The 17,301-nt window shown below is 43.6% G+C and overlaps 1 long non-coding RNA gene across 1 annotated transcript; it reads right to left on the bottom strand.

The window, feature by feature from the left end:
• Window positions 1–3,039: 3,039 nt before the first annotated feature.
• Gm35171 lies at window positions 3,040–3,982 on the bottom strand. Its single transcript, XR_373345.3, has 3 exons — window positions 3,963–3,982; window positions 3,387–3,533; window positions 3,040–3,289 (listed from the first exon to the last, which is right to left on the bottom strand). It is a non-coding gene; the product is annotated as a predicted gene, 35171 (long non-coding RNA).
• Between the last annotated feature and the right edge of the window lie 13,319 nt (window positions 3,983–17,301).

Raw genomic sequence — 17,301 nt, 5'->3', positions numbered from 1 at the left:
CAGTACACCTGGCTCCCCACATGATGGACAGACTCATCACTCTAGAACCAGAAGCCAAAGAGACCTTTCCTTCTGTAGGTCATTTCAGTCCTGATGTCTTATTACAGCCATAGAAAAGTAACTAAGACAAGACCAGGTACAATAGTGTGGTATATGACATGCATTCAATCTTGGGGCCCTCTTTAAGAAAAGAGTACAAAATTATGACTATAATATGATGGCTATAAGATCAGTCACAAACATGAGTGTTCATTTACACTGAAAAAAAGAAACTGTTAGACCCCCAGAGCCCAGGTATAGAGAACTCAACCCCCAGAAACACAGCTTGACGAGCTGTAATAACAAGAGGTTTTTATTCCGATGCGCATGGGGCTGCTCAGCCTCACAGGGAGAGTCAACCCCGATTGCTTAAAACACAGCTAATCTATACTTTTTGTGAAGGGGCTCACACACCTATTTTATTATTGGCTAATAAAGCAACAGTATAATTTTAATTTGGCAGGAAACTTAGTCAGCAATCAGCAAGGTCAAAGCAGTTTGTAGTTTTCCTCAGAATTCAGACCGAGGAGGGGTAGGGAAGTTTTCTCAAGGATGGTCATTTCTGGCAGCTGTGGTCTTTATGACCACTAGTCTGTCTGTCCCTGCAGATAGGGAAGGGACCGGCTGGTCTTGAATTTGTTTACACTGACAGGGAAAGGGAAGATTCTTTAAGTGGCAGGAGACAGTTGAAGATAGAGTGGCTGCTGCAGACAGCTTGCAGCAGGAGATAGCCTGAGATAGGGGAAGCAAGCTCTGCAAATAACTTTGATATACATTAATTAAGCTAAAGAACTCTATTTCTTCAAAACAATAAAAATGATCAATTTGTAAAACATTGACTAATTCCACTAATATAATAGAACTTAGAAAAATGCCATGCTTTTATTAACTTTCAGACCTTTAGAGTAACTTCTGGCTTCTGCTAATTTGAGTCAAGATTCTTCTAGAACTACTCAGATATCTCATTTGAGGGACAGAGCCTCAAAGCATTCATGTTGGATTTTGCCCACTGACCCTGACACAGTGTCATCTCCTGTGTGAAGGCCCACAGCCTTATTCCTATGGTCATTTTCCCCCTAGGATGGCCAGTGATAACCATGCCTAGAGTTTTGGTTGGTTTTGTCAACTTGACATGAACCTAGACACATCTGGGAAGAGGAACTCTTAATTGAGAAAATGCCATAAGTAAGACTGGCCTGTGGGCAAGTCTGTGCAGAATTGTCCTGAGGGCCCAGCTCACTATGGGCAGTGTTATCCTTGGGCAGGTGGTCCTGAGTTGTGTAAGAAAGTAGGATGAGCAAGCCAGAATCCCTTAATGGCCTCTGCTTCAGTTCTAGTGTCCAGGTTCTTGATTTCCTTCAGTGTCATGGTTTGAATATGTTTAGCCCAGGGAGTGGCACTATTTGGAGGTGTGGCCTTGTGGGTGTGGGCTTTAATACTCTTGTCCTAGCTACCTGGGAGCTAGTCTTCCACTACCAGCCTTCAGATGAAAGATGTAGAACTCTCAGCTCTGCTTGAACCTTGCCTGCCAGGACCCTGCCCTGCTTCCTCCCTTGATGATAATGGACTGAACTTCTGAACCTGTAAGCCAGCCCCAATTAAATGTCCTTATAAGCGTTGCCTTGGTTATGGTGTCTGTTCACAACAGTCAAACCCTAACTAAGTCAGGCAGAAATGGAGTATGACCTGAGAGTTGTAAGCTGACAGGAACCCTTTCCTCTGTGGCTTGCCAAAGCTGCTGCATCTGGAACAGCTGGTTCTACAGTTTATTCTACGAACAAAGCTTTGCAATACGCTATGCCACAGAGCCACAGCAACAAAGCCCCATGGCACTGGCAGAGACAGTAGGCACAGAGTCCAGTGACATAGGACAGGGGAGCCACAAGCAAGTCACACAGCTTCTATCAGCCAATCCTTTCTGAAGGCATCTAGCACATGCATTGAATAAGGACAAGCTCTTCCACAGATAGTCCTGAGGAAACTAAAAAAAAAGTCACATGTGAGGGTATGAAACAAGACCCCCCCCATATTGCATTCTGTACAAAAATAAATTCAAAACAGATCGAGGACATATTTGTGTATATGTGTGTGCTATCTTACTTTTATTTTTAACTATATATTTTTAATTAAAATATAACTGCAGTACTATTCCTCCCTCTGGCTCCTCCCTTTCCTGTCCTCTCAGATTGATGGCCTTCTTTTCCTTGTTCATTACTGTTGGGCCTGCTTTTATTGCTCGTGTGCTTATGATGTCAGGGATGGCCACTTATTTGGATAACGAGTTAGGGGACTCTGCCCTAGGAGATGCTAGTTCCCAGCAGTCATTAGTTGCTTCTGATTCTTTGTCTAGGGCTTAGTTAAGGATTGGTTGATTTCCAGCCACCTCACAAGTCTTTCTTGGGTAAGTTCCTCATGCAGGATTTGCCAGTGCTTAGGTTCTGTCCATGCAAACAGACTCCCAGAACATTTACCACTTCAGCTACACGACTTGGTGTCCACCATGTTGTCCTTCTCTACCACACAGTCTTGTGGGTCTTAGCAAGCACTACGTACATTCTATGGTTCCAAAATAAACTTTATAAGATACAATTTTTTAACAGAACAGTTTTCAGATAAGAAACATAGTCTTTACTGCACTTTTTAAGGTGGAAACCTGTCTTAGTCAGGCTTTCTATTCCTGCACAAAACATCATGACCAAGAAGCAAGTTGGGAGAGGAAAGTGTTTATTCAGCTTACACTTCCATGTTGCTGTTCATCATCAAAGGAAGTCAGGACTGGAACTCAAGCAGGTCAGGAAGCAGGAGCTCATGCAGAGGCCCTGGTGGGATGTTAAATATGCACCTCAGCCCCTTGTGCTAGGTCTACAACCCAACATCCCAACCTTTTATCCTTGAAGATAACATCTCAAAAGGGAGGCCTTGAGTGTTTCTCTTGAGTGTCTTCATTCCTGCCAGAATGGTTACAATTCCCTTACCTTTGTTCTTTGACCTCCTTTGAAGTAGAAGCCAAGTCTGGAAGATGTCCACTTAGTATCAGGTGGCCATGCACGAGAATGGCCTCTCCACACCCTCTCAGCTTTAATTACTTTCAGAAGGGGTGTCCCAAGGGACTCCATTTGCCTTGATGGCTTTGGAACATGGTCCTCTGATGAAGCCAGGAGACATTACACAGAAGTTATTTATATATTAACACTCAATGTTGAAGCAAAGTTTAGCATCCTTGGCTCAGCTGGATAAGGGGTTTACAGCACTGTCAAAATTCAAAACATGGTATGATTTAATTTAAAACAGGGAATGATGGCAGTGGCTGCTGCCAGGCTTGTTTCTGATGTATGAGTCCAACTCACAGCACATTAGCAGGGTACTTGTTCATTGAAGGCAAATAGATGCCAGCCAGGCTTCACACAGCAGGAGTGCCCACATGGCAGAGCTTTGATGCTGCCGCCATTGTGTCATCTGAATAAAAGTGACTTTTAAAATCTCAGAAATGGAACCTGGGAAGAAATGTCAGGAGACTCTGAATCCAACCATTAGACCAGTTGTTTTTCATAGTCTACCTCCTGCACTGCTCTCTCTCTCTCTCTCTCTCTCTCTCTCTCTCTCTCTCTCTCTCTCTCTGTCTGTCTCTTACTTTCTCCTCCTTAAAAAAGATTTCCTTTCCTGTGATGTTTTTAAATAGAAATGACCCGTATAGACTCTGTTTGAATGTTTGACCCAAAGGGAATGGCACTATTAGGATGTGTGGCCTTGTTGATGTGGGTGTGGCCTTGTTGGAGAAAGTGTGTCACTCTGGGGATGGGCTTTGAGGTCTCAGTGTGGATCAGTCTTCTGCCTGCAGATAAAGATGTAGAACTCTCAGCTCCTCTAGCATCATGTCTGCCTACATGCCACCATTTCTCCCACCATGAGGATAATGGACTAACCCTCTGAAACTGTAAGCCAGCCTCAATGATATGTTTTCCTTTATGAGAGTTGCCATGGTTACAACATCCCTTAACAGCAACAGAACACCGACTAAGATATCTCCCAAAGAACACAGGCTGCCCAATCTATTAGGTTTCTACAGCCCAGCCTCATGCAAGATGAAACCGCTGGTCCTTGCCATCTCATAATGAAGCCTCTTTTCACTCTGCCTTTCTCCCAAACTCCTTAACTCTCCTCCCCCTCTTTGTTTGACCACCACAATCCCCCTTTTATTTGAACCCCATTCCTCTACTTCCTCTCTAGCAACACAATACTAATTATAAGTTTTCCTTTGCCCTCCCCCTTTTCTCTCTTCCTTCAAACTCACACTGTACAGTGATGTATTACTGCTCACAGTTCTATCTGTGGCCGTTTACTCTCTAAGATTACTGACGCTTAAATGGTAATTGTATTTTAGGTCACTATTGCTCTACTTTTATACTTATATACATAGGTAGGAAAGGAGGTGCTGGGGTAGGAAGGGAGGGAGGAAAGGAGATAGGAAGTAGGTTAGGAAGGGAGGGAGGAAGAGAGGGAAGGAGCTCCCGAGTCACAGTCCATGCATGGCGGTCAACCTGAGCAAGTCAGCTCTCTTCTTTCACCGTGTGGCTTCCAGGAATAGAACTCAGGTCATGAGGCTTAACCACAAGTGTCTTTGCCATGAGTCACCTCACTGGTCCCTGTGCTTTAGTGCCATCTGGATAGTGCCTGTTGCTGTGGACGGAATTCTGCCCGGAGAATATCGAGGGTGGAGCCTGACAGCTTAAACTAACCAGAAAAAGTATGCCTCGGCCCTACTACAACCCATCCTCCTAAGCATTGCACATGCTTGACCGAGAGACTGAAAATGACTTAAATTAAAAGTTGAACCAGTGACCTAACTCCTGATGTGCAAATCCTAGTACAAAAACACAAGCAGCGTAAAAAGTAACAGATGTCTCCTCAAAGGCTGCCAGTCCCCCAGTCACAGATCCTAATGGCGTTTATGAAATTCCCAACAAAGAATTCAAAGTAAGGATGATGAACATGCTAAAAAAATAAAAAATAAAAATAACAGCTAAACTGCTGAATGAAGCCCAAGAGCTGAATAAAAACAAACAGCTGAATAAGGAAGTCAGTTCAACATATGAAAATGGAATCCGAGAAAGAAATACTAAATGCCAGACAGAAAGACAGACGTGTGCAAACACTGTTATTTAGCCATGCCAGGAATAGTAGTTCTAGTGCAATAAGAAAACAAAATGGAATTTTTAAAAAAATCCATAGTTGCTGAAATTATTTTCAGGAACTCTAAGGGCAGGTTAAATTTTTCCATGCTTTCACTCAGAGTGTACTACTAGATAAATCATCATAAGTACAAAAGATCCATTAGCTAGAATTCTCCCTGAGGGGAACCAAGATAGCACACATTTAATAGTCTTCACAAATCAAAGTAGAGACCCTCAACATCTTGTTTCTCTGTGCCCCAAATGGCTCAAGAGCACCCCCAATAGCTCACAAGAACCATGAAAACCAGCACACTTACACATTCCCTGACACTCCGCAGATATTTAAATTCTTCAGCAGAACTTCAATTATTGACAAACAAATGGCAGAATAGCCCAGATGGTGCAACAGAAACCCAACCCTGCATTAGTTGTTCATCTGATTGCTATGACGGAAGACCTGCGGAGAAAGCATTTATGAGAGGAAGAGTTGCTAGTCTGGGGGAACATTCAGCTGTGGTGGGGAAGGCTTGGTGGTGGCTGGCAGGAACAGGGGATGGGAGGCAGGAGAGGGAGGCAGCAGTTACATTGTATCCACAGGAAGCAGACAACACTGATGTATCCACAGTTAGGAAGCAGACAACACTAATTTTCAGCCCTTTCTCTTTAGTCCAAGATCCCAGTGTGTTGAACAGAATCACCCAACGATGAAAAAGTCTCCCTACTTCAATTAACCTGATTTTAGTAATCCTCACAGCTATACCTAGAGGCTTTTCTTGTCGTTGATTCTAATCCTGTTAAGTTGACAACATTAACTACCATACATCTGAATGGCTCAAAGGTCTCCAAACCAACTGGGAAGCAAAGCCAAGGTCCCCAAACTGGGGAGAATTCACCAAGTGTCTCGAAAGTCTAAAACAAAAGTTCCAACAATAGTTTCAATGTTCCACCAAGTTAAAGCAGCTGAAGGCTTCCAGGTAAAGGCAACAAAGGCCCTGAAATAAGATGACTCCTGCAGCTCCGCATCTGGAGTCAAGTTGTTGTAAGTGGCAGATGCCCAAAATGTGTATTTTCTTCTGACTCAACAAGCCAAAATTCTTACTGGAGTGTTTAGGGTCAAAGCCTTGCTGTTGGCAGCCCTAACGAGCTACGCTCAGCCACCTGTCCTTCATATGCCGATTAAGCAGGGAAATAATCACTGTGGATGTAGACTTGGAGGCTAAAATGTGAATCTTCAGCATAGGAGGCTGGGACATAACGAGCATTCGAGAAGCTCTAAGGATCCGGAGTAGCTCCTGCACTGAGCGGTCATCAGGAACAATACGTGCAGAGACACTCTGCCATCATGAAAAGGTCTGCTTATTAGATAACCAGGGAGAACAAGAATAAAGCCAAAAGTGCATGGGAACAGAACAAGCCCATTCGTCTCTAGAAAACCACATTCCAGGCTTCTAAACTAGAAAACCTGTACAAACCATGGCCTTCGTGTGCTGAGGGTCAGATGCTCTTAGGTGCAGAATGACCCCTGACCCCTCAGATACACCTGTTGGCAGCAATAGTGAAAAGCAGAGAAAGGATATGGAGCAGTGGACCATGCCACCAGACGGAAAACCTGGTAAGGTGGAGCAGGTTCAGGAACCCCGGCGATTCTCATGATTGAGAATGGCAGGAGTCTAAATCTACATTTGACTAGGGTCCTGTCCTGGGACACCTGACCATGACACCCCATCGAGAGGACTGTGGCAATTAGTCACGTCTGGATGACACCAGAAGTCCTTCCACGGGCAGATGAGGTATCCCTAACATCTCAGACCAAGCCAATGGAAAGCATCTGCCTCTAGATTCCACTCCATCTCCAAATGTTTACAGTGTCCTATCCACAAGGAATAAATTACATGAGTTATTTCACCAAAGATTATTTGAGATTGTCTGTCTTACTGAGCTGTAACACTCCAGGGAGAAGTTTTCTCTCCCCAAGCTTTCATCGCTGGACCTCAACCTGGCCCGACCAGCCAGGTGTGCAAGCCTGACAGAAGCCATTTTCTGCTCGGTGGTCCCAACCTTGGCTCCTAGCTACCCCCTGCATCTTGCTGCCTGCCACTACTCTAGGACCCAGCAGCCACCTTGCTCCAGCTTCCTCTTGGTGAACTGTAACTCTGGCCACTCCCACTGGACCAGAGTCTCTTAGATCCCTGAGGACCTGCAAAGAGAGATTTATCCTATGTGACCACATTGGGAACAGGAATAAATAAAGAGATCTAGTGACCCCCAACTCCATCTTTGGGGTCCTGACATAAGGATTTTAGGTTTAAGATTTATTTTTGTATGTAAGTACACTGTAGTAGTACACATGGTTGTGAGCTTTCATGTGGTTGTTGGAATTGAATTTTTTTTAGGACCCCTGCTCACTCCAGTCAACCCTACTCACTCCGGCCCAAAGATTTATTTATTATTATACATAAGTACACTGTGGATGACTTCAGACGCACCAGAAGAGGGTGTCAGATCTCATTATGGGTGGTCGTGAGCCACCATGTGGTTGCAGGGATTTGAACTCAGACCCTTCAGAAGAGCAGTCAGTGCTCTTACCCACTGAGCCATCTTGCCAGCCCAGATTTTAAGTTTAAAAAGAAACTCTTATAAGGACAACATTTAATTGGGGCTGCCTTATAGGTTCAGAGGTTCAGTCCATTATCAGAGGCAGGAGCATGACAGCATCCAGGCAGGCATGGTGCAGGAGGATCTGAGAGTTCTACATCTTCATCTGAAGGCTGCTAGCAGAATACTGACCAGTCAGTTAGAATGAGGGTCTTAAGCCCAAACCCACAGTGACACACCTACTCCAACAGGACCACACCTTCTAATAGTGCCACTCCCTGGGCTGAGCATATACAAACCATCACATCCTACTCCCTGGCCCCCGGAGGCTTGTCCAAATATATGAGTCTATGGGGGGGGGGATACCTAAACATAGCACAATGCAAAATATGTTTTGTCCAACTTCAAAAGTCCCCATAGTCTATAGCAGTCTCAAAAATGTTAAAGGTCCAAAGTTCACTAATGGCCACTAATGGCCGTTAAACACTTGAAATGCAACCAGCATGTTTGGAAAAACTAAATGTTTTATTTTATTTAACTTAAACTTGGCTTTAAATAACTGTATGCATTTGGTGGGCCTGGAATCAGACTGCACATTGTGAAAGCCATGCTACAGTTGTGGGAAGAGGATGGGGATATTCCCTTCTTGAGCCAAAGAGCTTATGTAAGCCAAAATTGGGAGGTATGTCCTGACAACTTAGAGGATGTGTCTGTTGGTCAGGAGGAGAGTCCTAACAAACACTTTAAAACTCATGGCTTTTGCTGTCAGTCAGACTTCTCAGCATGCACTTGTCTCTGGGTCCAGGAGATTACAGCATCCTGCTCAACACACGTATAGAACCACGGAGCAACAGACTCCCAAAACGGCATCATGTGGGAAGAGGTAGTCTCTAGTACAAGCTCTTTCAAAGTTCTTCAAAGATTATCAAGACCTTCCTTTCCTATGTCAACCCCCAACTTGGTGAGCAGAGGGTGAGTTATATGAACAGTGGAGTCAGAGAGGTCTCTCAGATCCTCCCCTGGCTCAAGACCCCATCCAGAGTGGATCCATTCAAAGATACAATAGCTCTAAAGTCTTCATCCTGACTTTTGCCTCAAAGTGAGCAGCATCCCACTGCCCAGCCTCTTCTGCCCTGTCCTTGTGTCTAATAAAGTGGGTCTTTCCTTAGGCTGGCTTCCTGCTGGATGCCCAGAGCAACTCTTACACTTCTGGCAGGAGATACATGAAAGTTCCACTTCGTGTTTCTCAGTAATGCTTCACGCTTACCCTGGGAAAAAGAGATCACTGGTGCCTGGAATGTGGCCGAGAGTTGGGTGGAGGGGAAATAGCATTCTATCAAGCTGAGAATCTCAGAGGAGGTGGTAATCTTGATGGCTGGCCTTCCAGGGGTATCTCCCCATTTGCTATTTTTTGTGTGAAACAGGAAGGAGGTGGTGTATGTAAAAGCATCGATTTGCCAGGGAGGACGGAGTTTTCCCTTCCTTGGTATTGCTGCACATCCCCTGGCATCTGGAGGAACAAGCTTAGCTTGGGAGGAGAACAAGCTTTAAAAAACAAAACAAACAAACAAACAAACAAACAACCAGAACCTTGTTCTTGGTGGTGACCTGAGCCACTTAGAGGAGAATCAGCAAGGCCCTAGTTGGAGAGCCTGTGGAAGGATAGGGTGTGAGGGACAGGGGTGTGCTGGCTCCTGTGTCTTGCAGGAATCTTCTGGGTTCTCCCATGGGTAACCTATCATACTTTCTCTTTGTGGCTGCAGGGTTAAGCAAAATCTGTCTCTTTGTGCATCCCCTTTTGCCCCTTGGAGGCAGATTGTTTACCACTATATCCATAGTAAGGTCAATATTTGTGGAAGGAATCTTCTTGATTTAATCTGCTATTCTCCAGCCATCTGTCTACAGCCCCTTTGATGTCTGGAAGGATCCAGGACCCCAAGGAAGGAACAAAGTCTTCTACACATCCTTGTATTCCTCCCCACTGTGATATTCATAGCTACTCAACAAGGGGAATCTATACTCAAGAAGCAGACTTGGAGGTATCTACCAAGCATCAGTGCCTATGGCCAAAGTGCAGGAGCTAGTCAAGAATGGGGCTCTGCCAGCCAAGAAGAGCAGAGTGATCATACCCAAGTGTCTTAGATTGGGTCACTATTGCTGTGACAAAACAACATGACCAAAGACACTTGGGGAGGAGGGCTTATTTGGCTTACACTTCTTCATCACAGTTCATCATCAAAGGAACTCAAGACAGGAACTCAAGCAGGGCAGGGACTTGGAGGCAGAAGCTGATGTAGAGGCCATAGAGAGGTGCTGCTTCCTGGCTTGCTCCTCATAGCTTGCTGAGCCTGCTTTTTTATAGAATCCAAGCCCACTAGCTTGAGGTGGCCACACCCACAGTAGGCCACACCCGGTCATTCACCAATTAAGAAATGCCCTACAGCTTGCCTACAACATAATCTTGTGGGGCATTTTCTCAAGTGAGGGTCCCTCTCTCAGATGACTTTAGTTTGTGCCAACTTGACATAAAACCATTCATCTAGCACACTAAAAGGAAGTCCTGTCCAATCATCTTGACCATGCCCAGCAATGGGGTACTCAACAGGTTATACTTACCAGTAGTCATATTAAACACTTTTGAAGGTTCACTCATTTTCCTGTGACTAGAACAGATACCTGGTGTAATCAGCAGGTAAAGACCTAAACTTTAGGTCAAAGGGTTGGTTTTTTTTTTTTTTTTTTTTAGGTCAAAGTTTTAGAAATTCTATCTACAATCAAGTGATCCATTGCTTTTGTCTTCTGCTTGAGTACACAAAATGCCACATCTTCAGTATCCTAGAAACCTCCCACTTGTAACCATTTCTTAATGGTCCTTCAACATTCAAGAACGCCACTACCTTGAGAGAAAGTCTTTACCATATACACCTTTAGGGTAGCATTTCTCAACCTAAGCATTTCTCAACCTGTGAGTTATGACCGTTTTTTGGAGTCAAAACACCTTGTCACAGGGGTTGTCTGAGACCATTAGAAATATTTGATATTTATTTACATTACAATTAATAACAGTAGAAAAATTACAGTTATGAAGCAGCAATGAAAATAATGTTATGGTTGGGGTCAGCACAGCATGAGGGACTGTATTAAAGGGTCGCAGCATTAGGAAGGCTGACAGCCACAGTGCTGGAAAATACTTACGAGCCAAACTTTGGCATCTCAAGAGCTCATGTCCACACATCCCGGTAGTGAAACCCAAGGCTCCATGAAGATCTGAGAAGGCTCAGGTTCCAGGCCGTGTTCAGTGCTGCACAGGTACTGTCTGAATATAGGTTAGATGTTATTCTATGAATGAGCTCTACCAGATTTTAGAATGTGTTTGAATTGCTGGTGTTTTTCGATTTGATCCTAAGGCAGTATTTAGAAGGTGCCTGTGGAGCATCAAGTAGCAAGTTTTCTCTTACGAGCCTGAGTTTCTTTCAGAGCAGTAAGGCCACTTGAGATATACAGGAAGACCCAAGAATGCATACACACCTTGACCTATGAAGTCACGGTGATTCACGCTGGTTACTCAAGCTGCTTGTTCACACAGCCCCACTCAAGGATGCTGCTGTCACAGGCCTCCTGGAAATAGGCTTTAGAAAGAGGATTTTTTTGAAAGCCTGGAATCTATTTTTATAGCAATGAGCACAAGCACCTTTTTCATATCAAATGGTTCTAAAAGCCTCCGTCCGGAATGCTTAGCCATCTCGTGTTGAGCCTGGGGAGTGGGCATGGAGGTTGTGTGAGTCTGTGAAGTGCCAAGATGAGTCATGGCAGAATTGAAGAGATGGGTGAATCAGAAATTGCTACAGTAAGTCAGCCTCATGCTCTGCTTTTGAGGTCCAGTGAGGATCTGACAGAATTCAACTGCCCACGCCCAGCCTGATCTCTTACTAATCAACCCCCGGCCTCCTGAGGGCCCCTGTTCTCACATTAAAAGCAAGCAGTGCCACACTGCTGTGATTATTTGAGGATAATGGGAAGGGTTCAGCTTTTCCTGTTGTTTAGAGTTTTTGTTCTCAAAGTCTAAAGATCACAGGGAAAATTAAAGTTCACAGCCAGGAAGCAGGAGCCAAAAATACCTGTACCCAGCCATGTTCTCTTTTCTATTCACTCCAGGACCTAGCCCATGGGACAGTACCAGCCACATCCAATCTCAGTCCGTCTAACATATCTAACTTATATAACCCCTCATAGACCCACCCAAAGTTTGTTTCCATGGTGATTCGTCTATGTTTCTTGTTTGCTTTTTAACATATAGATTCTATACATTTCATTACATTTGTACTGTCTTTTGTTTATTTCTCTATTTCAAGCGAGTTACTTTGACGATATTAAATTCCAATTATTCACTAGTGATAATCAGAAAACAAAGTCGCTTTGATACCTTGGCCATTTATCCTACAACCTTGCATGTTCATTTACAATTATGTTTGTGTCAATTTGGGGGATTATAGCTTTAACAAAGACAGACTTCCTACAACTAAAGACAGCTTTGTCTCTATCCTTCTTATTTTGTTTTATTTTTATGGCAGTAACTACTACTATTTCCAGAGTGCCATCTAATAGGAGCAACATACATATATGTATGTATATGTATATATGTATACATATATGCATGTGTATATGTATATATTAGATTTTGATAACTTTTTTCTCTGTTAATTGATAGAATCTGTGGTTCTTTTCTTTTATACCCTAAAGATATTGTTGTAGGGTTTGTGTAGCTGTGATAAATCACTGACCAGAAGCACCTTGGAGAAGAAAGGGTTTATTTGACATGTATGATATACATGTATATCATATATATACATGACATATATGTATATATAGCATGAGTTACTGTTCTTTCAGCTAACTGTGATGTTGGGTTTGTAGTGACGTCAGAGGCTACATGAAGAAGTGTTCCACAGGCGTTGGTAGCTGGGTGATATTTTGGAGAATCATCACATTTCCTCTTCAAATGTTTGGTCTAACTCATCAATGAAACCATATGTGCCTTCTCCTTTTTGGAAATGGTTTAGCTGTTGACTCAGCTCCGTTAACAGACATAAACCTACCAGTTTGCTTATGTCTCTTGGGAATTCTGACTGTTCTTATCATTTAAGAAAGTGACTCATGGACTAGAGAGATGGCTCAGCAGGTAAGAGCACTGACTGCTTTTCCAGAGGTCATGAGTTCAAATTACACAACCACATGGTGACTGTCAGCCATCTGTAATGAGATATGATGCCCTCTTCTGGAGTATATCTTCTGAAGCTAGCTACAGTGTACTTATATATAAATAATAAATAAATAGGCTGGAGAGAGCAGGACCGGAGCCGGCTGGGGGGGTGGGGGGGGGTGGGGAGAAAGAAAGTAGCTCATTTAATCAGAATTAACAAATTTGTAGTAGAGTTCTTCATAATATCTCCATTATCTTTTGGGGAACCAATCATGGCAGCCCAGCTATCCATCTCTAATACTGGCACTGTGTGCTCTCGCTCTCTTTCCTTGGATAGTTTGACTAAAAGTTTCACAAGCTGCTAGGTAGTTAGAGGACTTCAAAAACACGTACAGACTTCTCAAAGTGCTAGTTTTGGAGTTTGTTCGTTCTAATTTCCTCTTCAATGTCATTGATTTCTAGTCTGATATCTATCTATCTATCTGTCTGTCTGTCTGTCTGTCTGTCTGTCTATTCTCCTCATCCTCTTCCTCAATCTGTTCTCCTCCTCCTGTTCACTTAGGTTTATAATGCTTTTATTTTCTTCACTTCCTAAGGTAAAAGTTTGGGTTATTGATTATACATCTCATTGTAAATATAAGAATATCTAAGGATCTAGGTTTTTCTCTGCTGTTTTTTTTTTTTTTTTTTATCTATAACATCTCCTAAAGGCTCACGTGTTACAGCTTTGTCCCCAGCCCCTGGTGTTTATGGGAGGTGGAGGAATCTTAGGAGTTGGCCTAGTGAGATGAATCTTCATATGTCACAGCAGACATTGTCTTAGTTAGGGTTTTACTGCTGTGAACAGACACCAGGACCAAGGCAACTCTTACAAGGACAACATTTAACTAGGGAAGGTTTACAGGTTCAGCGGTTCAGTCCATTATCATCAAGGTGGGAGCATGGCAGCATCCAGGCAGGCATGGTGCAGGAGGAGCTGAGAGTTCTACATCTTCATCTAAAGGCTGCTAGCAGAATACTGACTTCCAGGCAGCTAGGATAAGGGTCTTAAGCTCACACCCACAGTGACACACCTACTCCAACAGTGCCACACCTTCTAATAGAGCCACTTCCTGGGCCAAGTACATACAAACCACCACATCCTACTCCATGGCACCCCCCCCCCGAGGCTTGTCCAAATATATGAGTCTATGGTGGGGGGGGGTCATATCTAAAAATAGCATAATGCAAAATATGTTTTGTCCAATTTTAAACATCCACACAGTCTATAGCAGTCTTAAAAATGTTAGAAGTCCAAAGTTCAAAGTCTCTTCTGAGATTCATCCAATCACTTAACTGTAACCCCCAAAGCAAAACAGGAAAACAGGTAGGCAAGCTCAAACTCCACATCTCCATGACTGATGACAAAACAGTCTTCAGATCTCCATCTCCTTTTTCATCTTTGTTGATTACAATAAACTTCTTTTTTCCTGGGCTGGTTCCAATCCCTGTTAGCAGATTTCCTCAGCAGATAGCCCATGCCTCTGTCATTTAGAACATCTTGGGGTTTCCAAGGCAACTTCAGTGTTACAGCTTCTTGTTTCAATGTCTGGGATCCATACATGATCTTCTGGGCTCCTCCAAAGGGCTTAGGTCACTTCTCTAGCTCTGCCCTCTGTATCATTTTAAGCTCAAGTTGATCTACTCCACTGCTGCTGCTGTTCTTGAAGATCATCCCATGGCAACTAGGCTTCACCAATAGCCTTTCATAGACTCTCTTCATGGTGCCAAGCCTCAACTCCTTTGCACGACCCTTCCAGTCAGTCCTGGGCCATCAACTGCAACTGAGGCTGCACCTTCACCAATGGTCTTCCAAGGCCTCTCACAGTGCCAGGCCTCAGCTGCTCTTCATGACCCCTTCATGTCTTCAAAACCAGTACCATCTGGGTGACTTCTTCACATTATCACATACTGAAGTTCTTCTCCACTGAAACCTCTTGGGCTAGGTCTGCACAGTTCAAATTACTCTCAGCAACAAAGTCTTACATATTCCTACTAGGATGGCCCATTAAGCCCCATTTAAAGCATTCTACTGCTTTTCAAATGCAAAGTCCTAAAATCCACATTCTTCCAAACAAAAACATAGTCAGGTATATAACAGCAATACTCCAGTCCCTGGTACCAAATTCTGTCTTAGTTAGGGTTTTACTACTGTAAACAGACATCATGACCAAGGCAAATCTTATAAGGACATTTAATTGGTGCTGGCTTATAGGTTCAGAGGTTCAGTCCATTATCAGCAATGCGGGAAGCATGGTAGCATCCAGGCAGACATGGTGCAAGAGGACCTGAGAGTGCTGCATCTTCATCTGAAGGCTGCTAGAAAACTGGCTTCTAGGCAGCTAGGATGAGGGTATTAAAGCCTACTCCAACAGGGTCACACCTACTCTAACAAGGCCACACCCATGCCAACAAGGTCACACCTACTCCAACAAGGCCACACCCACTCCAATAAGACTATACTTACTCCAACAGGGCAACAGTTTCTAATAGTGCCAATCCCTGGGCTGAACATATACAGCCCATCACAGGCATGCTCTTTGGGACTTCAAGTACTCCTCTCTTTGTGTCAATGAAGGTAAGGAGCTTTTTGTTCCACTGTGTGCTTCCACCATAATGGGCTGTGCTACCACAGGCTCAGAGCAACTGGATGGAGTCACCACAAACCACACATTTCCCTTTTTAAGTTGTTTATCTCAGACATTTTGTTACAGGGATGGAAAGCTGACTAATATATCCCCCAGCACTGCTTTAGCTGTGTGATACAAACCTTTGCAATTAATTCTCTGATTCAGCTACATCTTTACAGATTTTTTAACCTACTCCATATGTTACTTTTTACTTACTTATTTATTTATTGTTAGTGTGTGTGTGTGTGTGTGTGTGTGTGCGCGCGCGCGCGTGCGCGCGCACGCTCCCGCATATATGGAGGCCAGAGGTCAACCTCGGGTGTCTTCCTCAGTTGCTCCCCACCTTCTTTGCTGAGACAGGGCCTCATGTTTTGACCTGGAACTTACTGATCTGACTGGCTGGTTGGCTAGCAAGCTCCTGAGAGCCTCTTGCCTCAACCTTTTCAATACAAACACATGCCAGCACACCCAGGGTCTGCCCAGGGGTTGTAGAGTGGTCATGCATCCATTCACAGCAAGGATGATGTGAGTTCACACTCCAGCCCCAGCATTGACTAACTATATAGCATAGATGTTAGAATCCTCAACTGTAAAATTGGTTAGATGTCCTGCAGTCCTCACAATTGTTACGTTCTGTATGCCATTATTAGGTTCCTTGTTGGAGATGTTGTCTGAGTGGAATGTTTATCACGGTGAAATCCTTAGATTGTACCTCCTTTATTTTTGGTATTTTGACTTCCTATGACATCTGCTTTGTTTGAAGTAAATATAACACATTGTCTCTTATTTGCCTGGTATACCCTTCTCTCTGTGTTTTTAGCTACTTGAATGTACATATTAAAAGTGGGTACCCTATAGAGAACATATAGTTAGGTCTTGCTTTTTATTCCATGGGAAAATCTGCCTTTTAATTGTCCTCTATATGACTCACACTGACAATATTTTTAGTACAATTAGATAAATAACTTACGGGTTTGTGATTATTTTCTAGTCAATGCCCAATTCTACCATTGAACTCATTGATAATAAACTTGGTTACAGGAGGTGGCTGGTTCAGGCTCCATATCCCTTATTGCTAGGAGTCTCAGCTAGGTTCACTCTAATAGATTCCTGGGAACTTTCCACTGCCCTAGGTTTCTAGCTTGTCCCAGAGATAATGCTCCCAAATCCAGTTGTTTCATTCAGTATTCTCTTCCTCCATCTTCCCCCAACCTCATCCTTCCTGTTCCTATCCCCATCCCTTCCGCCCTTAAGTCCCCCTTCCCCACAATGTCTAATCTATTTCTCCTTCTCAGTGGGAATCAAGGTTCCCTTTTGGGGCTTTCCTTACTATTTAGCTGCTTTTGGTCGATGGACTGTAACATGGTTATTCTTTACAGCCAATGTCCACTTATAAGTGAGGGCATACATGTTTGTCTTTCTGGGTCTGGGTTACCTCACTCAGGAGGATCTTTTCAGTTTTATCCATTTGCCTGCAAATTTCATGATGTCATTGTTTTTAATAGCTAAGAATTACTCCATTGGGTAAATGTACCACAATTTCTTTATCTATTCTTTGGTCAAGGGACATCTAGGTTATAACCAGTCAAGACTTCCGATGGAGAGATTGGGACGCCAACACAGCCAC

Source organism: Mus musculus, chromosome 1 (assembly GCF_000001635.26).
Source record: "Mus musculus strain C57BL/6J chromosome 1, GRCm38.p6 C57BL/6J".
Taxonomy (NCBI): Eukaryota; Metazoa; Chordata; class Mammalia; order Rodentia; family Muridae; genus Mus; species Mus musculus.
Note: the sequence above shows the minus strand (reverse complement) of the source record. Positions and strands in the feature narration are given on the sequence as shown.